This window comes from Prionailurus bengalensis, chromosome D1 (assembly GCF_016509475.1).
Source record: "Prionailurus bengalensis isolate Pbe53 chromosome D1, Fcat_Pben_1.1_paternal_pri, whole genome shotgun sequence".
NCBI classification, from domain to species: Eukaryota; Metazoa; Chordata; class Mammalia; order Carnivora; family Felidae; genus Prionailurus; species Prionailurus bengalensis.
In genome coordinates, this window is record NC_057346.1 from 58,558,405 (window position 1) to 58,567,461 (window position 9,057).

At 50.2% G+C, this 9,057-nt stretch overlaps 1 protein-coding gene across 5 annotated transcripts in view; it reads left to right on the forward strand.

Annotated features, from left to right (window-relative positions):
* FAM168A (family with sequence similarity 168 member A) overlaps positions 1-5,891 on the forward strand; it is a 204,809-nt gene extending 198,918 nt beyond the window's left edge. For all 5 annotated transcript variants that reach the window (XM_043580296.1, XM_043580298.1, XM_043580299.1 and 2 more), the window contains one exon: positions 91-5,891. The gene's annotated coding sequence lies outside the window, so the exon portion shown is untranslated. The remainder of the gene's footprint in view (positions 1-90) is intronic.
* Positions 5,892-9,057: the final 3,166 nt, after the last annotated feature.

Below are 9,057 nucleotides of genomic sequence, written 5' to 3' on the forward strand. Positions count from 1 at the left end.
CCCACAGTGAGGGGAGGGGATCCAGTGGCTTCCTGAAATGGCCTGACAGGAATATCATGGTCACTAATGGCTCTCCTCTTCCTTCCTCAGATCTGGAGTCACACATTGTATGCAACTACTCAAGTCTTACACAGGTGCTGGAGCAGTTCCCTAGCAGCACCACCTCTATTTGCAAGAAGAGACAACGGAAGTGCAAGGGTCACTTTATGCATCTTTAACGGTTTTGGTTTTTATTTTTGGTTTTTGTAAAAGCTGCTTTTTCTAATCTCCTGCCTCTCCCCAATGTCTCCTTCTTAGCAGCTACCCTTCCAGCTCTGTCCCCTCCTCCTGACCAAGCACATCCTCTCTGCTCTTCTCTCCTTCCCCAAGCATCCAGTCCCCGGGGATCTTAGTTTAGTGGCAGAGAGCAGGGTTTATTGCAATGGTTCAGCTGAAGGTGTGATTTCCTTTGAAGAGCGTAACACTTGTGGCCCTTGGGTCTAGGGTAGGAACTCAAAGCTGTTGAGCAGGTTACATCTCTGGGAGATTGTTCTTTATTTTTCCGGAGCAAGATTAGTTTAGGACGTTACTATGTCCTGACACAAAGGAAATGTCTTCTGAGAACCATCGCAACAGACCGAGAACAGGACCACCTGAATTAGGTAGGAGTGTTCATAGCAGCTTAATACCCCAGGTGAGAACCTGGGGAAACCAGATTCTTTCTTTGGGAGAACTTGAGGGAGGGTGGGGGGAGGGAGGGCACTGGGGGAAGGAAGAGGGGAGAGAGGTGCTTGCCTGCTGGCTTTGATTTGTAAGGTCTCTCGCCAAATTGTCTGGGCCTGGACCTTCTGATTTGCACAGTGTTGTTAACTGACCTGGCACTTCCTCAAAATGTAATTTTGACCTCAGTCCTGCCAAGCAGCTGCAGGGTGATGGTATCCCAGCCTCCCAAAGCCTTGGAAGGCCAGATGCCCTATGTAATCCAGACCTTGGCCCTTGAGCCCACAGGGACCCACTCTGATGAGATGCTTCCTCCTGATTAGAGTGGGAACCTATGGCATTTCTCTCCCTTCCCTCTGCCCTTCCCAGTGCCAGGGCTCACCAGCCTGTCCGTGGGGCTCTTGGTTATCTTGTGCCATTCACGGCCAAAGTGAAGGAACCACATTCCAGGTGGGTGCTGGCAGCTCTGAAGGTCAGGATAGTGAAGGAAAAGCAATAGCAATAAACATTTCATAGACTCATGGAACTGACGGGACCTTAGCAATCATCTCATCCATTCCCCTGTTTGATAGATGAGGAAGCTGAGGCTCAGAGAAGATGAAAGAACTTCCCTAGATCTTGCAGTAAATTAGCATTAAATGCAGGCTTCCTACCTAGGGGCATGTTATCCACAAAAATTTAACTAGGGATGGATTGGCTTGGTTTTGTAGAAATTAAGTCAGCAGCACTCACACCCGGTGAACTCTGGAACAGTCTCTGGGCTCTTGTTTCTGCTCTTTTTCTCCATCAATTCCAAAGCGGGGTTAAAGACTGGGCAGAGGTCACATGGGGGCAAATGGCAGGAACAGAAATTGCAAATGAAGAAATAGCATTTGGAAATTCTGTGAAGACATCTAGAACTTTCGTTCTATACCTGACTCCAGCCCTAGGAGAAGGAGAAAGCGGGCTGGCTGAAAAGGAGGATCTATGCTTTTAGGACAAAAGCCCCTCCTCCTGAAAAGAGAAGGGGACAAGGATGAGGCCCAGGAGGCATGGGAGAAGAGGAACCCCCAAGTCAGGAGTCCAGGCTAGTCTCAGCCAGGAGCCCAGGTTGCCCAGCATTGTCCCCTGCACCCAGCTTTTGGCTGAGCCAGCAGCTCCTGTGGGGGTGGGGGTGCAGGAACATTTTACTGTACAAAATGGGATCATTGATAACATTTGGGACTTTTAAACAACCCTTTTCATTTTAAATTCACATGCACTTGGACATACCCTTACCCCTACCTCCCATGTCTCCCTTAAAGGAGGAAGAAATCAGGAAACTCTTGAGCCAGAAGGACCTCAGAGGTTGTCTGGCATTCCCAGGAGGGCAAAGCCCATCAGCATCCAACCCAGAGCCAGGAGTTGGGGGACCCACCTTCTTGGCTTTCCAGGGAACTGCAGGACCAGTAAGGAGAAACCTAGCTGTTCTAAATGGTCTGTTCTAGAGTGCTGATGGGGTTTCATTTTAAAACAACAAAGTTTTCCAGTGTTAATCCATTTTTTGCAGATACCTCCTCCTGCTCTCTGGTTTTGTAAGGGTGGGTGAAGGTTGTTCTAGATTATGTCATATGTGTGTGGAAAATGCCAAAATAATACTAATGATAATAATAGGAAACCTTTGCATTTGTCAGGTGCTTCATAGATTTCAGAGCACTTCACAGCCTTTAATTTACTGGCCCTGAGAGAGAGAGAGAGAGACGGGGTTAGAGTTGTTACACCCATCTAACAAATGAGGAAACTGATTGTAGAAGAAAAGGGAGCTTGCCAAGGTGAGCAGAATGCTAGCTAGTATCCTAATAGGTTTCCATGTACCCTGCTACCTCTAGGTGGGCTGGGTAGAACCACAGAGAGGAAGTAAAAAGGGGGAGACCTAGGAATGGCCCTGTTGCTTTTGTTCTTTCTATGCCAGTAAGTAAAAACTAACATCTAGTACCTCACAGTTCACAAAGCAATTTCACATCCATCATGTGGCTTTAACCCTGTGAAATAGATTATTCCTATTTGATCCATGAGGAAACTGAGACTTGGGAAAGCAAAGTGATTTGCTCATAAGTGGCAGAGCCACTTGAATCCCAGTTTGTCTGCTTTCCCTCCAGTCTGACTGCACATACAGGCTTGAGGACTAAAGCATCTATGCTCTGCACCCTTTCCTTGCCCTAGTATGTAATTCCAGATCAAAGACAGGCCCCAAGGCAAAAACAAGGTGTAGAAAGGCTGTGGTCTGGAAGAGCCCCAAGTCCAGCACCCTCTTTTCAGTGTGCATGGTGGAGCCCCAGTTCTGCTGGCCTCCCCCTCTTGCTTTGACGGAGATCCACAAGCCTGGCCAAGCTTGGGGAGTCATCGCAAAGGGAACAAGTCCAGGAGAGCAGGGGTAGTAGTAGTGTGCCTCTGGCAGAATGAACATTCGTGGCGGGATCATAGGCATCTCTTGGGAGGCATCTAAAGATATTGGGTAGCCCATTGGTAAAGCTGGACAGAAGGTCAGAGCTGGAAGGGCCCTGTCATTGTTAGGAAGGCCAGCAAGCCAGAGAGGACAAGGAGTGTGCCCACATGACATAGTGAGCTACAGTGCTGGCACCAGCATGCAGACACCTCCACTCCAGTGCCTGCCCCCAGTACCACAAGCTCGGTGGCCAGGGTTAGGGGTACAGGTGGTTTTAGTCACCAGCCAACCCTCTTGGCTTCCCCAACTTGTACCTGACTCCCTTTCCTCATTAGCCTGGGGCCCAGGAATCTGGAGTCTGGAGTGCCCCCCAGTGGTGAGAGCCTGAAACATAACTTTTCTGCCACTTGTGAAAACATTTTTTTCCTCACGAGACGGGACAGTTGCTGTGGCTCTTCTCTCTTGGCAATGACCCTAAAGTGTATATCCCCTTATCTAAATATCGAACAAGGACACACAAACCTATCCACATGTTTTTTTTAATGTACAAAGTGCTTTGACATTCATTGATTGCCAAATCCTCATTTTATAGATGGAAAAAACTTAAGTCTTAAAAGGCTTAGGAGACTTGGGGCACGTGGCTGGCTCAGTTGGTAGAGCATGTGACTCTTGATCTCGGTTGTGAGTTCAAGCCCTATGCTGGGCCTAGAGCTTACTTTAAAAAAAAAAATGGCTGAAGAGATTTGCCAAAAGTCATACAGTTAAGAGAAAGAGCTGAGATTTGAACTCTTCAAATCCTCTGCTCTTTCTGCTGGCACCTGCTGGATCTCAGTGGCAGGCATTAAGAAGGGGTGGGCTGCTACCTGTCTGTTTCAAACAGAGGAAGACTCCAAAAGACCTGGGGAGCTCAGTCTTCCTAATTGAGATTTTTTATGAGGGGCCCCGAGGACCCTGGCAGCACCAGGAGGATGAAAATTGTCAACAGAAGGCCTAACCTGAACATAACACTTTGGGGTCATGATGCCGAGAGCTGAAGACACATTCAAGGGCAGCCCCCAGGTTTCTGTCCATTGAAAGACCCGTGTCCCAGGGAAGCCTGCATACCCCTTGCTTTCTGACCCCGGAGGGCCTGCCCACTGTCCAAACGCAGTGAGTCGACACGCCCAGGGGACCTGATGTAGCCTTGAATGGCCAAAAGCACATGCCTTCAATCCCTGGGCCTGCTTTTCCTATGGGTGAGAACCAGGACCAAGAGAGACACTGTATAGTTCCAAGTTTGAGGTTTACCAATCTCAGCTGGAATGCTCCTTTGGAGGGGCTTACTCTGTTCTGAGTGGCATTGAGAAATGAATCACATGGAGCATAAAAGGCAGGCAGGCCCTTAGTCACCAAGTTCTGGCGTCCTTGTGTAGACAAGATTTAGCCAAGAGCCCCAGTGAGGCCCTGGCTGAGCCAAGCCCGGAGCCCTGCATATCAGATTCCTTGGGTCTGCCTCATGGCCAGAGAAGGAAGGCCTAGAGGACATGGATCTTGGTCTTTGTGTGGTCTTGGTTATAGCACTCTGGCTGGATTAATCATTTAGGTATCACCATGGCATTTCTTAGTTGCATTTGAGTGAAGATAAATGGAAGCCCTGTTTTTCCACCATCTGTTCTACCACATCACTACAGAGTGTGCAGTCCCCAGCTGCTTGCCAAGCTTCAGAGTCCAGAGAGGGGCAGGTTAGGCAGTGGAGTGAGCAGGTAGGAGGCAGGTTCCGTGCAGGGGCACAGCCCCAGGGGAATCCAGGCCCAGCCCAACAGCAGAGGAAGCTCAACCAGGCTAACACTGAATTCCATTCCTGAGCCTCAGAGATCAAGTTTCCATGGGCATGTCAGGTTGGCTGCAGGGTTTGTCCTTTACCTCTGTTCCCTTCTCCTAGAAAACTTGTTTCTGAAGTTATGTATTACATGGTTCCAGGGCCCAGCCTTCACAATTCCTGCCTGGCAGGCCAGCTTCAACATTCCATAGCCAACTTTGCCTGAGCCAGACTTGGGCCCTGTTCCCTCAGTTTCTCCAATGGTTATTTTCTATCTTGCATGCTGTTGAGTCCAACCCAGTGGCCAAGTGAGGAACACAGGAGTTGGGACTGGCTGCCACAAAACCAGAAAGGGTAACTAGAGCTCTTGCTTCCCTGCGGCTGCATCCATAGTCCCTGGGCATTCATGCTGTGGCGGTGAGGCCCTGGACCCATTGCAGCTCCTGGCAGAGTGGGTACTCTCCTTCCTGAAGAGAACCTATAGAACAGCTTTGCAGATAAGTACCAGCCCATAGGAGTCAAATGGGTGAAATCCTCTTTGGGCCTGACCCCAGCAAGACCAGCATCTCAAGGCTCTAGCCTTCCTCCTCATGCCTGTGAGTCAGGAAAAGAGTGGGATTGCCCACAGACCACCTTCTCAAGTCAGCCAGATCGTGTGGATCTATGGTGGGACTCAAGCTCCTCCTTACCCCAAGGGGAGGTAAGGCCAGGCCTCTAGCAACTTGGAGTTGTCTATAATGACCTTTAAAGGCCCAAGGGTCTATCTCCTGACTAAAGGCATTGCATCCCTATATCATATCACGTGACAGAGAAACCTGTTCTCGTGGCATGTAACATCCCTGTGAGAGCATTGTATATGATTTTGTATTTTTTAATTCATTTTAATCTACAGGTTGGAATCTAATTTTTAAATTTTATTGGAACTCACATTTTAAAAAGAAAAGCATTTAAAATAATAATAATAAACCTTTGACCGGTGTCTTCCAAGTAGTTTGATCAAAGAACTTATCAGTGTTTTCAAAACACAGCCTGGAGTGTAAAGATTGGAAAGCCCCATGGCCTCGCCTTGTGTGTATGAAGTGTAAATCTGGTTTTGTTTTGTTGTTTTGGATTCTTTTGGGTTTTTGTTTCATTTTGTTTTGAAGATCAGATAGTGATCACTCTGAAAGATTGAAGCCAAGAATTTGTAACTATGATATTTACTGTAAGCTGTAGAACATTCAATAACTATTAAAAGAAAAAAAAGTTTCCAAAAAAAAAAAAAAAAAAAAAGTCCGGGGTGACCAGACTGGTGGTTCTTGGGGCAGGGAGACACCACCTCTTAGGCCAGTGAGTCCCCTGGGTTGCTCCCCAAGCTGATGCTAACCTTGTTTTCACCAGTCAGGTAATGACTAAGCCCTCAGGCATAGCAGGGCTTCCTTGGGATTCAGTTGAGGGGTCTGGGAAGTGACCATCAGCACCTGGACTAATTGAGGTGTGTGATACACGGCCAGGAGGTCATAAATGATGAAGGCTGCCATCTTCCAAGGCTCACCGTGTGGCCAGCGCTGTGCTTTATGTTTGCTAGTTCTCAAAATCCTCACAGCAGGATGGGAGGCGAGCCCTATTTATTAACCCTGCCCTCAAGACAGGGCAGCCAAGCAGGGTAAGTACCTTGGCCAAGGTCACAGAGCTGTGAGATTCAGAGTCGGAGCTCACACCTGGCCAGGCCCCACATTCTCCTGCCCACCCCAGAGGAGACAGTGTCTGTGTTTGCTTAAAGGGAGAGTTTGTCAGCTGGGAAACCAAGGGAAGAAGGAGCTTACAGGTTTGTAGTCACAGAAGGACAGTCGAGGGAGGTTAGGTGGTCTCCACCCAAATGGTCAACTACTGTCCATTTTCCATCCTAAATCTCTGCCTCCTCCTCCCTCTGGGCAAAGCCACAGCCCTAGTCCAGGCCCAGGCTTCTTTCCCTGGTCATTGTAGCCACCATTGCCTCCCAGGGCCTGGCCCCCAAATCCAGATGCTCCTATAGCCTGTCAAGTATTTTAGCCTCAACTAGAGAAAAAACTGAGGCCCCAAGAGGCTCACTGACCTGGCTCACACTAGAGCTGTAATTAGACTTCAGGATGGACTCCTAACTCTCAGCCCTTGCTACCAACCCATGCCCTGTGCCTCTGCAGCATGCTCCCCAGTTTCCCTCCTGTCCTCACCTCACAGGAGACTCCTTCTCCCTCCCTTGCGGTGGAAAGCTCTTATCATGTGTGGGAGCTGAGGGCACCTCTGGCCACAGACTTTGTTGGGTTGTGTCACAGCAGTTTCGCCAGAGCAGGAAAGGGATTTTCCAGGGACTCAGCTCCAGGTCACAATGGCAGGGCTGAGAACCAGGAGCAGACAGGGAGGTGGAGATCTGGGCCCCATACTCACAATTCTGGTCCTTGGGGTGAGGGGTGGACTAAGGAAAGGTGAGACTCAGAACTTCCCTCAGCCCAGCGCCCCAGTCTGTCCTCTGGCTCCCAGGGCTGCCAAGATTCAGAGGGACAAGCCAGGAAAACTTTCAGATGAGGGTGGGGGCCCTGAAGGCCAAGGGCATTGGATATACCCATACCTGATCCCTCAGCAATGCATCCCATCCTTTTAGGGACAGGTGAAGAAATTTAGGCCAGAGTCATACTTTGACCTTCCAGCAAGCAGAAAATGGGGTGCCGGGGTGGGGGTGGCAGGCAGTGCTGGAGAAGAGCTGTGCTTATTACCCCAGGGCCCAGCACCAAGGTGAGGGTTATCTCTTACCTGGCCTGGGAAGCCAGACCCAGCCTCAGTCTCCACAGCAAGAGGGCGTTTAGAGTCCCCAGTCCAGCCTTCCCCTGGAAAAGGAGGCTGGAGAGTAGGAGGGACCCAACTCCCACCCCATTTCTTGCTTTCTCATCATCTTGGTGTGTCATCCAAGTCCTGGGTGAAGTGGGGTTGGTTGGCTCAGGGGACAGCCAAGTTTGAGAAGCCAAACCTTGACATGCAGCTAAGAGTTGGCAAATAGGGACACCAAGTGGACCCTGGTAGTCCAAGGGAACATTTCCTTGGGAGCACGGATGATGTCCACTAGGCCCCTACAATGAACAACCTGTTTTAGACTTTGGCAACCCATGGTGCTCCAGAAAATTCCTCCTGATGTACAGCCTGTCTCTTTCCCTCCTCTCTCCTAGAACAGGGAAAGCTTTGTTTCCTAGGCCCTAGGAAGTCCCCTCCCTTTCCTACACACCTCAGAAGCCTCAGAAAGAGAAGCCTGTGCCCTGGAGAGGCAAGAAAGAGGCAGGGAGAGATCAAATCTCAAGGCATGTCTGCCCAGCTTCTCTGGGCAGGAGTTTTCTGTGCTGCTAACTGGGCCAGGTCCATGGCTCCTGCACAGGAGAAAGGCCTCTCTGCCCACAGACAAGATGGTGATCTCACTTTGCCATCCTGCTGTGGCCCCAGCCTTAGGGAGCCCTGGCCGGGTTGGGCAGGGGTCTTGGGAGTAGGAGTAGTGGCACCTGTGGCCTCAGGGGAGCAGCAAGAGCAAACATGAACTGGGCCTTCTGGAGTCCCATCCTGACCAGCCGCCTTTATCCAGCAGGTCTGGGGCTCCCACAGGCTGTCCCTTTCCACACCTCCCCAGACTCCACCAAACATCAGTATCTGGTTCTTCAGCCTCTCTTTGGGACTCTCCCATTAGCATTTAAACGAGTCCCCCTTCTTCCACCTTTAAAAAATATACCAGTACTCAGAGAGCCCAGAATTAAAAACCTTACCTCCCTGGGGCCTAAGTCCCCACCAGGTATCGCCTGTCACAGTCTGGCTTCTGTGGGGAGCTCAATCCAATCAGACCTCGTCCTGTTCTCACCATGTCCACGAACCAAGGACTGCTGCAGTCCTGACCCTGTGGCAGCACCTGGCCTTGTGGACCATCCTGCCCCTCACTCCCTTTCCCTCACTTGCAGGACACTGCAGTCTCCTGGTCTCCTTCCCACCTCCTTGGTAGCGCCTCTGGGGCAGCCCAAGAGTCTGCCCTGAGCCCTCTCTCCTGGTCCAGTCCTGGTGCAAATGCCTACTTGAGTGCTTCTAAATATTCCTGTAGCCCAGGTCGGTCTCTCGACCACTTCAGGCCTTCACATTCCAGACGCCCAGGGGGCTGTATCACAGTTGT